At 42.0% G+C, this 17,719-nt stretch overlaps 1 pseudogene; it reads left to right on the top strand.

Annotated features, from left to right (window-relative positions):
- The first annotated feature begins 9,821 nt into the window (after positions 1–9,821).
- LOC129685024 (transcriptional adapter 3-like) lies at positions 9,822–14,280 on the top strand (annotated as a pseudogene).
- Positions 14,281–17,719: the final 3,439 nt, after the last annotated feature.

The following is a 17,719-nucleotide window of genomic DNA, read 5'->3' as shown; positions in this document are numbered from 1 at the left end:
CTGTTTGTGTTTACTTTAATTTTTCTAGTTCTATCTTCAGGTCTTGAGTTGTTTTGTTTACTTCCTTCACCTGTCTGCTTGTATTTTCCTCTTTTTCTTTTAGTTCCTTCAACTCTGTCTCTTTTATTTCTTTCAGTGATTTAATTATTTCTTCTCTGTAGGCCACAATCTGTTTGGCTGCATCTTCCCGTATTTCTTCACTGATGGCCCTAATCTGCTTGTCTTTATCTTCCTCCATTTCTTTACGGATAGCCATGATCTGTTTGGTTTTATCTTCCTCTAATTCTTTACATATTTTATTTGTTTCCTCTATTATCCTCTTCATCAACATAGATGTAAGGTCATCTTCTTGATTTTCTATTATGCTGCATTGTTCAGGGCTGTTCGCCCCTGGATGGCTGGGTTCTGGAGATGCCGTATTGCTCTGTCTTTTGTTGGTTGAGCCTTTACACTGACCTCTACCCATTGGGCTGATTTAGGTGTTGGCTGTTAGTTTCTGTGCTTCCTGGAGTCCTGAGGTAGGGAGTATCCCCTTGGATGGAAGATGATTTTTCCTGAAGGAGTCCTTCTCTGCTTTTTGGTTATGGTCACTGTATGGCCAGCGTTTCTCAGGAGTTGCCACTGCTCACCTCAGGTTTATAGCCCTGAGTAGTAGCTGTGGTCTATGTTAGGCAGGGGGGGATCTCCTCTTACCCATAGAAGTTCTCAAGACAGCTGCCCCACTGCTGGGTTTCTTGTTATAAATTTAGTGTGCTGCTGCTCACTAAATTTCCATATACAGTCCTCTTGAAGAACCTGCTGATTCCCTAGCTGTGGGGTTTTCTCCCAACAGGGAAACTCAGTCTGTTATCCTTTGCACACAGTTCTGTCCAGGAAAATGGGAGGTGCACTCAGCAAGTCTCTGGGCCAGAGGCTGATTGCTCTGCTCTGGACCTGGAGAATGTGCACCTAGGTTGAGTTGGCGCCTGGGGGCACTGCTCTGGTCTGGAGGCTGGGTGTCTCACTCTGGACCAGAAGCTGTGTGTCTCTGTCTGGGATGGCGGCTGCAGGCACTGCTCTGGTCCAGACGCTGTGGGTGCAGCCCCCCTGAAGGACCAGGGATTCCCACAGTTTTGACAGTCCAGCCAGGGACAACTGGCTGATCCCTGGCACAGTATCCGAGGGCTGTTGTAATGGCTCTTCGGCTCCTGCAGGTCCGAGGATGCAGCTGTGTGTCCCAGTGCCCCAGGGGAACTCAACAATGTCGGCAGAGCACAGCACTCCTGCCTGCATTAGAGTCTGCGTGAGTCTAGGAAGTGTTTTGGTGCTGGGTGTCCTAAGCGTTAGAGCTGCTGACCCCCTCTGCTGGGGGTTTCCTCCTGCCAGAGACATGCAGTCTGGTGCCCTGGTGCCCACAGTTCTATCTGAAGTGGCGAATCATGCGCGCAGGCAGGGCTCCTTGCAGGAGCCTGGGTTCCTGGCTCTGGGTCCGATCTGGCTCTTGGGGTACCCGCGGAACCTGAGTCTTTTCCAGGGGATGTCTGGGTAACCTCGGGTTGGTCCCAATTGTTTCCTGCTCCGTGGGGTTATCTCTCGACTGCAAAATCCATTCTATGGTGCTGTGGGCCCACAGTTCAGTCTGGGACCGTGACCAGATTGTGCTGGTGTGTAGCCCTGGGCTGACGACCAAGGGCCTGGCGGAACCGGGATCTCTTCAGTGGTTTAGCCAGGTGAGTTAAAGCTGATTGAATCCCCCACCGTGGGGTATCCTCTCACCTGTGAAACACAACCACTTGTGTTTTATGGCCGCGAGTTCTGATTGCTGGTCACTGTGCCAATCCTGCTGTGCTGCTCCTCAGAATGAGAGTCCTCCTGGCGCCGCCATCTTGCCCCCAATTCGGTCGCTTTTTAGTTACTATTTGTTAACTCTGTGTCCCAGCTGTATCCCACTCCCTCATTCCCTCCCCCTCCCCAACTCCCTCCCTGGTCTCCTCCCCGCCCCTTTCCAAGTCCACTGATAGGGGAGGACCTCCTCCCCTTTCATTTGACCCTGGAAAACAACATTATACTGAAAGCAGAAACATTGAAGGAATGTATATAAATAGAATTCATAGAAGACAGTCATCAACATCAGTGTGAAATCTCATGCTTAACCAGAAATGATGGTGTATATGTTAATTCAAACTGTGCAGAAGGCTGATGGAGGATAGCAAAGTTAGGGTCAGTTTGGGCAACTTGGTGAGACTCTATCTCAAAATTATAAAAAAGAGATCAAATAAATTTTAAAATAATAAAAAGTGCTGAATACATAACACTACATTAGAGAGCTTACCTTGTGTAGATGAGGTCTGCGATTTTAATGGAGCCTCAGGTATAGGGGTTATGTTCTAGATGTGTCAATTGGTTTTGAGCACTCCACAATTACTTATTCTCTGTTTTTTGACAAGTTCCAGATTTCTGCAATGGTTTCTTTCTGTTAAAAAATGATGGTTCTTTGGTGAGGAGTGAGAATTTAATGTATGTGCTGTATAAGGATAAGTATTTAGAATACAGTTAGAAATTATATTGGCTTAGGAAAATGACAATAGTAGGTTTTCCTCCTACTACTTACTACTCTTAGGTAGCTGGAAAGATTTACAATACCAAGCATGAATTTCCTCCTGCAAATAGGTTTTAAATCCAATTCAGCAGCTTTTGGTTACCCCCAGAGTAAGTATACCATGACTGCACCACTGGAGATATCTTTCTGGGCTCAGCATCATTCCTGTAGCTTATAGGTATTATAGCTGAGTGGGAATATTAAGATGCTCACTTTTCCCTTTTGCAACTTACATAGTACTTTTGGATAATATGAGAACTAGACCTCAGAAAAGGAGGGTTTTTTTGTTTGTTTGTTTGATTGATTTTTTTTGGGGGGGGCAAATCCATGTTGACTCTTCCTATGTCTCAAGTATGAGGGGTCCTCAGCAATAGGCTCTTATTTTCAAGTTCTGGAAGGCAACAGCAATAGCTTATATTGTTTTGGGAGTCTCTTGGACTTTCCTTAGCAATAACTGGAACGTATGTTTCCTTTTTTAAGTATAATTTTATTATGTTTTAGAAATATTTTTTAATATTTAAGTATATTTGAGTTAGTAAAAGTTTTTTTTCAAAATATCACTGTTTCAAACATTTGAGGAGAAAATATAATCACTTATTATGCCTAGCACTGGGGATATTTTTGTAATTAATCTATGAGTCTTGGGAGGAGCATTATCAGGAGAATTATGTGGAACATAATTCCAATTACACTTCATATATGTATTAAAAATAAAAGGATTCTTATGTTTTTAGAAGATCCTTAATGTTGTGTGTTTTTCTTTTCTCTTTATACACACCTTACCCTGTGGTCCCTTTCTAATTTCTTGACTTCTGTAGTTATTCAGGGTTATATATCCAAATCTAAAGATTTAGAACTAGAATCTACAGATAAGGAAGACCCTGTGACTTTTTTGTTGTGTTTAACCTCACTTGGTATAATGTATTCTAGTTCCACCCATTTACCTGAAAATTTCATGATTTCATTTCTTATTTACAGTTAGATAGAATTCCATTGTGCATACATACAATATTTTTATTATCATTTTGTCAGTTGAAGGAGGTTTAGGATAATTATACTACAATCTGTACACCTAAAGAAGCTAAGCAAGAAGGAGGGCCCTGGGTAAGATGCTCAATCCTCATTCAGAAAGGCAAACTGGAAGGGAATCTGAAGAGGGAAGAAACAGGGAATAGGACAGGAGCCTATCACAGAAGGCCTCTGAAAGACTCTACCCAGCAGGATATCAAAGGAGAAGCTGAGACTCACAGCCAAACTTTAGGCAGAGTGCAGGGAATCTTAAGAAAGAGGAGGGAGATAGTAAGACCAGAGGGGACAGGAGCTCCACAAGGAGAACAACAGAACAAAATATCTGGGTTCAGGTGTATTTTCTGAGACTGATACTCTAACCAAGGACCATTCATGGAGATAACCTAGAACCCTTGCACAGGTGTAGCCCATGGCAGCTCAGTGTCCAAGAGTAATGGTAACAGGGACTGTCTCTGACATGAACTGATTGGCTTGCTCTTTGATCACCTCCCCCTGAGGGGGGGTGCTGCCTTGCCAAGTCACAGATGAAAACAATGCAGCCAGTCCTAATGAGACCTGATAGGCTAGGATCAGATGGAATGGGAGGAGGACCTCCCCTATCAGTGGACTGGGAGAGGGGTATGGGAGAATAAGAGAGAGGAAGGGTGAGATAGAGAGGAGACAAGGGAGGGGGCATCAGCTGGGATATAAAGTGAATAAACTGTAATTAATAAAACAATGACTAAAAATAAACTATATACAAAAAGAAACAACAACAACAAAAAGACTGACAAGGGAGATACTAGACTTGTAGCATGTGAATAGTGAGGAATAATGAGCTAGCTAAATTCCCCTGAGGAAGCATGGTTTACTGGCTGTCAATGAGCCACAGGACCTCATAGAAATTATCCGAGAAGCAGAGTTGTGTCTCTGAGCTGAAGAAGGGCACTACATGATGTTATTGAACTGTCTGGGAGGATTTGAAGCCCAGTTTCTCTGAGATTTAGAAGTAAGCATCTGCACATCTTTCCTGTTCTTAAGGGAAAATATGGCACTAGTTGAAGAATACTTTTGTCTGAGGTGGGGAAGTGCAAGTGAGGGAAATCAGGTTGGTCATTGTACTCTCAGTTAGGGCTCCATTTGCCCTGTGGCATTATTATCGAACAAACTGTAAGAGGCAGGTTCAAGTACAAATGATGATAAGGGAGGCAGGCAGACAGAGCATCAATACATTTGAGGAATGTTGAACTGATTTTTTAGATAAACTTTTCTTCTGAAAACCATTAAGCATACTTTGTACACAGACAATGGGACAGTGAGTTCATAACAACATCAAAAAGAATATCTGTGACCTGAAAGAGCCTTTGCTAGAAAACCTGTGCTTTATGCCACAAGCTTAGGAAAGCGATGCACAGAATTCAATTACACATGAAAAATTCACAATATAGATTTTTTTAAGAACTTAGGTCTTCAAAATGATAAATCATAATGTATTAGAACACAGAATGTTAACACGAGAATTTTCCAAATATTTAAGCACTTAGTATTTTACAACGATGGTAAAGAAATGATGAACTTAGAGTGTTGTCTGGCCAGCCAGTTTTTTTCCCCTCTAACCAAAAGTATTGGAGGCCAATGACATTAATTTTTTAATATTTATATTATTATCTTAATGGCTTTGGTTATTTATCTGGTACTCATGACACATCTTTAAATGTTTGTTCAGAGATATCTGATACATGAGAGCAGACATTCAAAGGCTCCTGAGCACAGCAGTCATCTCACCTTTACTTGCAGAATGAAGCAAGGGAAAACACTGATGGGTGACTCAGCTTCTTCGGGCTGCTCTCAGCAAGAGCTGCCAGAACCTCTCGCCCACACAATAGGGAGAAGCAAGCACCTGCATCTTAAAACTAATACGTCAATTGCCAAACACAACCCCCCCCACACACACACAATAACATCTCTGACTTTTTGTAGGTCTGGAGTTGATTCATAATTGAGAACGTTGCCCTTGTAAATATGTCTGATCCAGTCACAAGGCACAGCCTCATTGACAGCAGACATAAACACTAACATGTTGTGTGTTTCCTGCGTTAGGACCCCGTGAGCATAAGCTGGGAAATCTATGTTATTCCATCTAAGGGTCAGAATTATCATTGAGCCATCCATCACTCAAGCCATACCAAGTCAAGACCTGAGGACCATATCCAGAAATAAACTGCCTTATTGATGTGATGGCCTTTTATGAGACATGATTTTCAGACACTATATAGTGTCAGCAGTTTAGGATTGTTCAGAGGCTCTTATTGCCCTTCAGACTCTATTGCCCTTCAGAATCATTCTTGGGAATTATTTGCTTCCATCATTTTCCCTGCTTGGTAGGAAGAGCAGGTCACCATTGGGAAGCTCCAACTTTGCCCTGGTGATTGGCAAAGCAAATACTCAGACTCAAGGATGCCAAGGATATATGGAAAATTAATGACATTCACATTGTTCCTTGTCTCAGTGATTTCTGTGACAAGAGGCTTCTGTAGTTGGTACAACTGGCCAGCCACAGCCCAAAACCTAAAGTTTTTCTGACTAACTTGTCAGGGGAGTATGGCCATCACCTGTGAAACACAGGAGCTCAAGTTATCCCTGCTCACTGCTGGGCTGTGCAAACCCTGGCATAAATCACTGCAGCAGTAGATGGACAAATCACCATAGCCCTTGAGTCTCAACATGAAGAACTCTTCCCCAGGGTGTATTAATTTTATCCTCATGATATCAATACTAACATTCAGGCAGACTCAGAGGTCTCTGTTATGACTCAGTGAAGCTCTATGGGAGTGAAGGCTGTAGCAGAGAGTGTCAGAATCTGAAGTTATGGGGAATTGGTGCAGATCACAGAGCCAAGGAGATATGAGGGAAAGGATTTTGCCCTCTGAGTAATACATAAAATGGAAAGTGACATATTCTTGTAACAGCAGCCTCCAGGGTTGTCACACAGATAGGTTCCTTTTGCTGTGAGTGGGATATCTCTGACCTCTCGGGACACTATGGACCAAAACCATGAAGTCAGAACTTAGACTCGTCAAAGTCTCCTGGTGCCAAGGAAGCAGCCACATGCTGATTTCTGACCTTGCCAAGACAATCGACATAGATGAGTCTATAAATCAATGACAGATCCACTTCAAAGTCTCATTCTTGGAGTATTCCTTTTCCCACAGGCAACGCTAAAGTCTCCACAGCAGCAAGAGACAGCAACACAGCCTTATGCGTTTTACACGCACAAGGCAGAGGAGGGTGCCTCTGGAAGCAACTTTACGGCTTTGACCAGAAGCACAGACATGCATCAGTGTCCACAAATGCATTCAGTATAGAGTTGAGAACCACTTCTCCCAGATTTAAAGAGCAGAGACAATTATCCTTGCCATGCCCTTCTTGATTGTGATGGATAACTTTCATTGTCAGTTTGATTGAATTAAAACTTGCCTCTGGCATTTTGAGTCACTGGGTCTCTGGAGAGTGTTCTGAGAGATGTTTAGCTGAGTGGGAAGGGCAACTCTGAGTGGGAAGGGCACCAACCATGGGATGCATCCCCAGTCTGAATAATTAGGGAGAATGTGGGTTGGCCTCATGAAGCATGTGGTGATCCTAAGCACTGGGAGAAGAAAGCAGAAGGATGGAGAGTTTAGGGCCAGCCTTTGCTACATAGTGCGTTTGTCTCCTGCCTGGCTGACATGACATACTTTATCACCCTTCCTATTAATAAAAATCAATAAGGGAGCAAACAAGCTCTCTATGAATGCTTGGTGGCTCATACCAGGAGCTCCATCAGTCATCAAGTTGAGAGGAGGACAGTTTTGAGTTCAAGGTTAGCCATGGGTACATAGTGAGTTCTGGGCCATCCAAGCTACAGAACTTCCTAGTAGAAACAAACAAACAAACAAAACAAACAAAAAACAAAACAAACAAAAACAAAAAATACACGGAGATAAAAATAATGTGAAAATGAGGAGAAGGAGTAAAATCAAAAGAGAAAATGTCAGCTGTGCACATTTCTCTGTTTCCATGTTGCACCATGGACCAAGCTGCCACAATGTATAGAATTCTTCTGTACTCTCAGCTGAAATGAATCTCTTTCCTTCCTTAGGTGTATTTTTCCATTTTTCAGATGAAAATGTATCTCTTTCCTTCCTTGGGTTTATTTTTCTTTTGTTGAGATTAGATGTTAATTATAATATTTCTTCCTCCCCTCTTCTCTCTCTAACCCCTTCCATTTACCTCTCCCCCCTTCTCCTCAAATCGTGGTCTCTCCTTTCCAGTAATTGTTGGAGGGCTGGCTTAACTCGTACCGCCTTCAGTTTGTCAAGTATTTGGTCACATTGCTGAGAAAAAGAACTAATAAATATGTGATTCCACCTTGTTCTTTGTGGGACTCAGAGGAAAGCCAGCCCTAGACAACTTCATGTGCGGAAACAAAGTCTACAATACTTTCGCATCATGTGTGCATACAGTCTAGAATACTTTCCAACTTCTGTCTGTACACAGAAAACGAGGTGAGCACCCCAAGTCCATCCTGGCTGACAGCCTCTCCTGAGTGTGAAACGGTGGTGCAGCTCCCTGTGTAACATTTCTCATGAGAGAACTATTTAGACTGGCAACTGGGGATTAAGCATGGCTCTGCCACTTCAGAGGAGCATGGAGATAAAGTGTTTTCTTCAGCTGTTCTCTCTCCTAGCGTCCTTTTCTGAGAGAGTCAAAAGGTCAGCATTGCCCCTGTGCTATCTTTGGTTGGAAGACACAAAAAGACACCTTGGTTCACCTCGGATGTAAAAATAAGTACCTGGGTCAAGAAGTAAAAGTAATCCGTGGTCACAGGAGCCACATCTGGTCTGCAGGAGCATCAGAGCCTTTAGTTGTGAGCACGTAAATTGCCTGCTGATAATTATATGCATATGTAATTATATGCATTTGTCGCTGGCTGCATGGAGAACAACAAATGGGCCTTTTGTGACTCCTCACCTCCAGATAGGGACATAACAAAACAATGGCCAGTGAACATGCAAAACAATATCTTCACTGAAAAATTTAATGATCATATAATGGGTATTGGGGATGGACACTGGATATAGGAAAAAAGAAGTAACAGGATAGTAGCTTACCACAGAGGGCCTCTGAAATATTCTACCTGGCAGTGTATCAAAGCAGATGCTGAGACTCATAACCAAACCTGCGGCAGAGTGCAGGGAATGATATGAAAGAAGGGGGAGTTAATATGACATGAAGAGGACAAGAGCTCCACAAGCACCAAATATATCTGGGCGAAGGGGTCTTTCCTGAGACTGATACTCCAACCAAGGACCATGTTTGGATATAACCTAAACCCCTGCTCAGATGTAGCCCATGGCAGCTCAGTACACAAGTGGGTTCCCTAGTTAGGGAACAGGGACTGTCTCTGACATGAACTCAGGGACTGGCTCTTTGACCTCCCCCGACATCCCCCCAAGGGAGGAGCAGCCTTGCTAGGTCACAGAGGAGGAATATGCAGCCTGTCCCGAAGAGACCTAGAGTCAGATGGAAGTGGAGGAGGACCTCCCCTATCAGTGGACTTAGAGAGAGGCCTGGAGGAGATGAGGGAGGGAGGGTGGGATTGGGAGGGAATGAAGGAGTGGGCTACAGATGGGATAGAAAGTTAATAAACTTTAAATAATATTAAAAAATAAAAAATATTAAAAAAGAAAAAATAGGTATTTGTCTCTATATATGTGTATATACATATATATTTAATACTGTAATGGTCAAATTAACTGCAGGCTTTGGGGATGGCTCAATGGATAAGAACACTGTCTGGTCATCTGCAGTTTCCAGATCTAATAGCCAGCAAATACAGGGTGCCTACAGCCATCTAGAATTCCAGTTCCAGGGTATCCACTTCTCTCTAAACTCACACTGCCAAGAGTCACACAATCTATTGCACAAATAGTCATGTATTTAGGCAAAGCACCACATACATTTTTTAAAATTTTAATTAAGAAAAAGGAACTATACCATTGTTGGTCCAAGCGTCTCTGACAACATGGGTCCTAAGCCTCAAAGGCAGACCCTACTACTATCATCCTGCTGTCCTTGTTTTCAAGAATGGTCGCATCTGGAGGAGTTGGGGAAGGGGAGTGAAAAAATGATCAAAAACATATTGTACATTATTCTCAAACATTAATAAAATATACATTAAGATTAAAAAGCACAAATGAATGAGTCCCGGTGCCGCAATAAAAGAGCTGCACAATCATACTTTTCCAGAGTCTGCTGTATTAGCACTGAGAATAAAGTATATAACCCCACGTTTAGTGCACAACCTTATAACAGACAGAGCAAGAACGTTAATGCATATATTGCTAATGGAGTGGATAGCATAGGAAAAGAAACCAGTATTACAACCTGTAAAGAAAATACATGTGCAGTGTTTTGCACTAATGTAATTTCTGCTTCCTCCCCTACAATTAATACTATTTTCTAACTTGTGATAAACCTATGTAAAGCTATTAACATAAGAGTTTGCCCACATAGAGTTAATCCATTCCTTCCTACAGCCAGTTATTTTGAGTCAGTACTATATGCTCATAAGTCTTTTAGGTCATTATTCCAAAATATTTGCTGACGAAAATCATTAGTATTTGTGGTATTTACCTAGCACAGTTCTTCAGGTTGGAACCTTCCCTGTATTAAATTGGACTTACCCTGTAAATACTTCATTTCTCACTGAAATTTACTGTAGGAATTTTTCTAATTAGTTTAGTAACTTTTAATCAACTAAACAAAGTTTTTATAAATTTGGGTTTAGACTCTGTGGTTTATTGGGCATGCCACTATTATATCTCTTTCATTATAACCTGGTACCTTTCTTTTTGTTTTATCATTTAATTTTTATTCACTCTATATCCTTGCTGTAGCCCCATCCCTCCTCACCTTCCAGTCCCATCCTCATTGCTTCCTCCCTGTCTTTTCTTCAGAAAAGGGGAGCTCCTTTTCCCATCCACCCCAGCTCATCAAGTTGCATCAGGCCTGAGCATGTCCTCTTCCCCTGTGGCCTGGCAAGGCATTCCCACCAGGGGGAACTGAAGCAATTGTGTCTGTCTCACCAGGGGCAACTGAGTGCCTGTCCAATGCAGTCCCCACTTCCCTTACTAGAGGACAGCTGTGAGGCATATGCTGCCCATCTGCTACATCTTTGTGTGTGGGGGGTCTAAGTCCAGTTCATACATGGTCCTAGGTTGATGCTTCAAGTCTCAGGAAGCCCCTCTGGGCCCTCATTAGTTGGCTCTGTTGGTCTTTTTGTGGAGCTCCTGTCACCTACAGGTACTTATCTCTTTCCTTCTACTTTTTCACAAGATTCTTTACACATCATCTAATATTTGGCTGTGAAGCCTGGCATCTCTTTTGAGGTGCTTCTAGATAGCACCTCTTGTAGGACAACTCTGTCAGGCTCCTTTCTACAACGTTGGCAGACTATGTCATTCATAGTGTCTGGGGCTAGCCCTCTCCAATAAGGTGGGTCTTCGGTTGTGCCAGGCATTGGTTGGGCATTCCCTCAATCTCTGCTATCTGCTATATCTTTATCACTGCACATCTTGTAGGCAGGATAAATTTTGGGTCAAAGTTTCTGTTGGTGGGTTGTTGTTCTCCTCCTTATGCTATGAGACTACTCTAGGTAGAGAGTGTCCTTTTCAGTATCTATGGCCTCTGCTACTAGGAGTCTTTGCTTGAATCCCCCTCATATTCTTCCAGGGGCCTATCCTGACTTAGGTCTCCAGCTTGTCACAGAGATGTCCCCACCCTTAATTTTTCTTTTCTCTACAGGCCTTCTGTCCTGTCGTGCTTGCTCTCCTCAGGTCTGATCTCCAGCCTCTTAACTCTGTGTTTCCTCTCCTACCTTGTTCTCTCTCTTCAGCCATTACCTCTGTCTTTTCTATATCCACTTCTGAGTGAGATTTTTTCATCCTCCCTTGGATCCTCTATGTTACTTACCTTCTTTGGGTGTATACCTCATAGTATGCTTATCCTGTAATTTTTGGAAAAGTAAGGCTTCTTGAATTAATTTTTGCTTAAAATGAGCAAGCAAGTTACTTACTTATAGATAACATACAGTTTATAATGACATGTGATTGAAAAATATGTATAACATAACATTGCAACTATATGTCTTCTTTAGAATAAGTGAAAGGAACATTTGAATTTCCCAATTTCTTTCTGTAGTCAGAAAATTTAGGCTTTGATGTAGGATATGTACTCTTTCTACCAGAAAAAGAGGAACATTCCTCATTGGGGAGTCACAGCTGAGAGAATTCTGTACAAACAGACCCTATTGAAATGAATCTTATCTTCCTTCATCCAGTCCACGTGCTTGTTACTTTTCCAAAATTGTTTTTCTCTGTTCAAATATAAAAACATTTATTTTTTTTCTTACTTCCTTGAGTCTTTGTTTCCATATGACACTTTGGTAATGATTTTGGCATCCAGTCTATAAGGCAGCTTAGGGAGAATTTGGATCTCCCTAAGAATATTGTCCTTAGTAGTGCCCATTTTGTTAGCGGAATTTTTACAACATAATGCTAACATTAAATTTTTTTTCCAGAATTTTTAAAATTAGAGAGTTTAGGGTCTTTACCTTTTAAAAATTGTGTTCTATGTCAACTAGTAGAATCCAATGGAAAAAATCAAATGTTAATTAGGCACTCCCTGCACAGGTGTTGGATTATTTTGGGACATAGAGTAACTGGTGACTCAGCTGCTTACATCTCCTCTCATGATAACTAATGTCTCTCAAGTTACAGGACTGTGGCAGGGCTTGGGAAATGAGGGAAGGGATCAAAACCATATTGTCAAGAAAATATTTCACTGACTGAAACAACAATAGAGAGAAACACAGATACATATTCTCTGTCTCTGTTTCTGTCCCTCTCTCTGTGTGTTTATGTGTGTCTGTGTGTCTGTCTATCTTTTTTCATAGTGATCATAGATACCAAAAAGCTTGTTATAGTTGCTTATAAATATTCTTGGAAAGTGGTTTTACCTCTTGTCCTTAGAGAGCATAACCTAGTTGTCATAGCAACCAGAGTATCAGCATAAAAAATCAGCCTTATATTAGCTTTCCACTGAAATTAAGAAGTACAAATTGGGGCCAGGGGTCGTAGTGTATGCCTTTAATCCTAGCACTCAGGAGGCAGAGGCAGTCAATGTCTGTGAGTTTAAGGCCAGCCTGGGCTCTGTTAACACAGAAAAAGCTTGTCTTGAAAGACAAAAAAGGACTACAACAATAAAAAGGCCTAATTATGTGCCAGGCACCAAACAAACATAATCTTGAAGCAGAACATTCCATGGAGGGGCCCATTTCTGTTTCGTGAGTTCATGAGTTCAAGTCTGTGGACCACCTGAAGCTATGTCAACTGGTAAACAACAGTGCTGCACCGTTCTGAGGATGATGGCATTGGTATCCAGGAACTGGACACCCTGCATCTGAAGCTTGAGATGCTGCTTTCCTCTGCAAGTAGGTGACTATACTGGAAGCCAAAGCCCAGATCCTTACTGATAGGCAGGATAAGAATGGTGGCTGATGATTCCTAAAGCTGTACACAGACCATGAGCGTGGTGCTCCCACAAAACATGGGAAACCAAAGAAACAGAAACTGGAAGGGAAGACAGGACATAGCCAGGCCCTGGTCCAGGATGATTAAAATCCAAAAACATTCAACCTCAAATCCAAGAATATGAATTCACTGATGACCTAACTGACATGCCTTGGATCCCCAAAAATAATGTTCACAAGAGGTTCTGGGCCTCTGTGGAGCCCTATTGTGGTGACATTGAGGTGGTGACAGTGAGGAGGTATGAACACTAGAGGAGCTCCTGAAGCCCCTTGAAGATGAAGCTGAACATTATAAGATTCCCCCACACATACTGGTGAGACACTATTCTCAGTGCTGGACACAAGAGGATCTTCTAGAGGAGCAGAAAGATGGGGTTCAAGCAGCAGCTGCGGCTGACAAGAAGAAAGGCCTCCTGCGACCACTGACCATATTGGACACAAAAGATGCAGATGACATGCTGAAGAAGTCTGAGGCCCAGCATGAGCAGCCAGGAGATGGTTGTCCCTTTGGTGCCCTGTCACAGTGTCTACTGCAGGCTCTGGTGGAGGAAAATGTTATTTCCCCATGGAAAACTCTTGTATTCCTGACATCTCTGGGAATCAGGGGCTGATGGAGCAAGCACCTCTCCCCAAATCAGAACAAGCCCTTCAGTGTGCCATATACCAAGTCCCTGGAGAGCCACATCAAGGAGGAGCTGAATGCCTAGGACATCCTGGAGTTCAAGGATCAGCCTGCTGAGGACTCAGAGGATAAGGCCCTTGCTGAGTTGTTCAAATAGCAGGCAGAACTGAAGGCACTCAGTGCACACAATCGCACCAAGAAGCATAGCCTGCCGACTTGGCAAAGCAGATGGTGAGCCAGCAGGAGATGAGGCAAGAGGTCTGCGTGGCAGACAAGTAGGTCATGGATGCCTTTAGCAAGATCATGGTTGTCCTGCAGAAGATGTGCACCCCCACGAAGAAGGAAAAAGACCAGGCCTGGAAGACCCTGAAGGAGAGGGAGAGTATCCTAAAGCAGCCTCACCTGCTGCTGGCTATGTCCCTGGCCTCAGCCAGAGGCTGACCACCAAATAACAACAGTATCAGGGCTGAAATACTCTCAAGCCACTCAGTTGAGCTTGTGCAGCCATCATACAAGGCCTTCTTGTGCTGGCCTGGACCTAGCTTCTATCTGCTGCCCCAGATGAGCAGCCAGATGTTCCTGGTTCCCTTTCCCTCTTGGTTTCATCTCCCAAACACTTCTCCCTCAAGAACTTCTCCCTTGTGGTTTTGTAAAGTACAACCATAAGAATGAAGTGGCTGTGGTGTTTTGTTTTGTTTGAAGAGAAGTACAAATTCATTATCAGAATCAGTATAATGAACGAATGAGTGAATGAATGAATGAATGAATGAATGAATGAATGAATAGCATAATAGAAGACATATTAACATTTCCCAAAACATGACTTGGAATGAAATAAAGTGATTTGTTAACAATGAGATTAAAGTGAAAGTAAAGGCTGGTTGATCTTCGGTTACTCCAAACCCAAACCTGGTCTCAGTCAATCTCTATTTAGGATCATGGAAGAATCTGAAATATCTGATTCTGGTGCTAAAGGGAATCTCAAAATCAATACATTTCAAAATCCATCCTAACCCTTTCACAAACATGCAATAATGCTAGGTAAGAACTTTTAAGAACTTTCACAAGGTTAACACTTTTTTTCTATTGCATGTGAAATTTATCCTGTGGGTCAGAAATTTCCATCACAGAGCAGTGATTCACATATGACTCATGATACCAAAGCTAAATAAATGAATAAGGTAGAAGCTTAAAAACTTATTATTTGGGTACTGAAATAGTTATGTACTCTGTGTAATATATGAAAATGAGATTTCCTTTCCTCTGATATCTTTATTAAAATTGGAAAAATTGGACCATTTTTTATAAGAATGCCCAGGAGTATAATAATGTCATATTTAGGATATTTGGTAGTTAAAGAACAATAAAGAGGAGAAAAATTAGTATTAATCATCATGATATAGCATTTGGTAACTAACTGATGAAGACTTGTCCAGGCTAAGCATACTGTTGTATTATTAGATAAATAGTAATGAAAATGGTAGTATGATTACACTTTCAGAAAAAGTAAGCTGACTTCTAATTACATGACAAAATGGTTTAAATTCACTTCCTTTCTTCTTTTTTCTAAATCCCACAGGAGGAATTCAAGAATCAATCATCAAAGGAGTCTGAAATTAGAGGTATAAAGTTGTCAGGTCAGGGATGTCAAGACAACCCCACTGTGAGTTTCTCAAAATTTCTTTTTATGTGATGTGTATTCCTTCCTGCCTCTGTTCTAGAAATTCCTGTAACCAAGAAGTTCCAATAGGTGTAGAAAAAAAAATAAGCAAGGAAAGCTTAGTCTTTTTGGCTGAAGGAAACTGGACAAACAATACACAATAAAGACACAGTGGTGATATGTAATCTGCCCAATATTGGGAGCAGTGATAGCAGGGTTCAGTAACAGAACAGGGTCAGCAGAGCTCAGACAGTAATCTAGCCCATAGCCTAGGCATGGTACTTTTGGGAGCCTTTAAGTGATGGCATCATTACTAAAGCCCTTTGTTTGATGAAATCTTATCCAATGACATTGAACAGACAGGAGGAGGTTCCTTCAGAGATCAGTATAGTAGAGACACAACAAAGTGAGCAAGATAGAACTGGCCAGACCTCTGAACACTAAACTGCTATTGAAGATCAAGGCCACAAACATTGGCTACGATCTTCAAACAAGACCCAAATAGAGTGACTGCCTATTGGAACTAGAAGTTATTATAGGCTAAAGAGCCTCCTAACATAATGTTCAAAATGACCAGGCTTGAATCAAAAATCACTTTTGAAGACAAGTACATAACTGTTGTCTTAGAACTTGGCATGCTTGGTGGGAGGGTCTCATACTTGAGGTTAGACCCTGTCTCAAAATTAAAATTAAAAAATCATGTTTCATACCAAGATCCATAAAAAAACAACTGAAATGATAAGCTAAATGAAATAATCCAGATAGAGAAAGTTAAGAATTGTGTGACCTCACTTTTATAATGAAGTTGTTCTCATAGAACCAGATAGTAGGGTGGTTACTGAAGGATAAGGGAGAGATAACTGGAGTGATATTGGGCAAAGGGTGAATAACTTCAAATCATAATATGAAGAAGTTCTGGACATCTTATGGGTGGAATGGGTGATGATGGGAAAATTTTTAAGTGATGCATTGTGGGTCTCCCTTGCCCCACAAAGATCATGGCTATCAGTCACAGAGGAAAAAGAGAGCAGAATTGTAGAGTGGGGGAGAGGCCTCAGAGGGCCATGAGCATGATGGATATGAACTTGCAGGATCAGCTGCAGAGAGGCAGATCAACTTTTTTCCAGGGGTGAAGGGATATATAAGATTTTGGGGAGGGAGTAGGGAAACTCATGGTGGCCAAAGGTTATTGGCCTAAGGGTTAGGGTACTGAGATAACTCATTTGCATAGGGTCACATTCCAGGGATCCCAGGTGCTTGTTGATCAGGTTCTATCAGGAGAAAGGGAGTTGAACCTATAATTTAATTTTCCTAAAGTCTAGGTGCCATTCCTCAGATAGAGGGTGTGGGGTCTGGGACTCCCTCCTCCCCAAGGACAGAAGAGGAATCCTTGCTGACAAAGAGAGTCTGTCATTTTGCAACAAGCTCAAGGATTCCTGGTAATGTCAGACTTAGACCTTAGCAGCATGGTTTCCCAACAATGCATATTTATACCTTGAATGTATCAAACTTAAAATTTTTCAATCAACATTTTGTCACAAAAAAGATAAGGCACATCATTGTGCTCTGATACAATATAGCATGTAAGAAAAGGTAAATATAAGTACCGCGCGCTAACCGATTGCGCCACTGGAGCATCCGACACTAGGCATATACCCAAAAGAGGCGCAAGTACACAAAAAGGACATTTGCTCAACCATGTTTGTAGCAGCTTTATTTGTAATAGCCAGAAGCTGGAAACAACACAGATGCCCCTCAACTGAAGAATGGATGCAGAAACTGTGGTACATCTATACAATAGAGTATTACTCAGCAATGAAAAATAAGGAAATCATGAAATTTGCAGGTAAATGGTGGGACCTGGAAAGGATCATCCTGAGTGAGTTGTCCCAGAAGCAAAAAGACACTCACTGTATATACTCACTCATATAAACATACAATATAGAATAAACCCACTAAAATCTGTACATCTAAACAAACTAAGCAAAAGAGAGGACCCTAACTAAAATGTTCAATCCCCATCCTGAAAGGCAAAGAGGATGGACATCAGAAGAAAAAGAAAATAGGAAACAACCTAGGAACCTGCTACAGAGGGCCTCTGAAAGCCAGAAGAAAACAGGAAACAACCTTGAAACCTGCCACAGAGGGCCTCTGAAAGGTTCTGCAGTATAGACTGTCAAAGCAGATGCTGAGCCTGATGGCCAACTGATGGGCAGAGTG

The sequence above is a fragment of the Psammomys obesus genome, unplaced genomic scaffold (genome assembly GCF_907164565.1).
Source record: "Psammomys obesus unplaced genomic scaffold, mPsaObe1.curated_primary_1811, whole genome shotgun sequence".
Taxonomy (NCBI): Eukaryota; Metazoa; Chordata; class Mammalia; order Rodentia; family Muridae; genus Psammomys; species Psammomys obesus.
The sequence above is the reverse complement of the archived record's forward strand: the minus strand, read 5'-3'. Positions and strand labels throughout refer to the sequence as shown.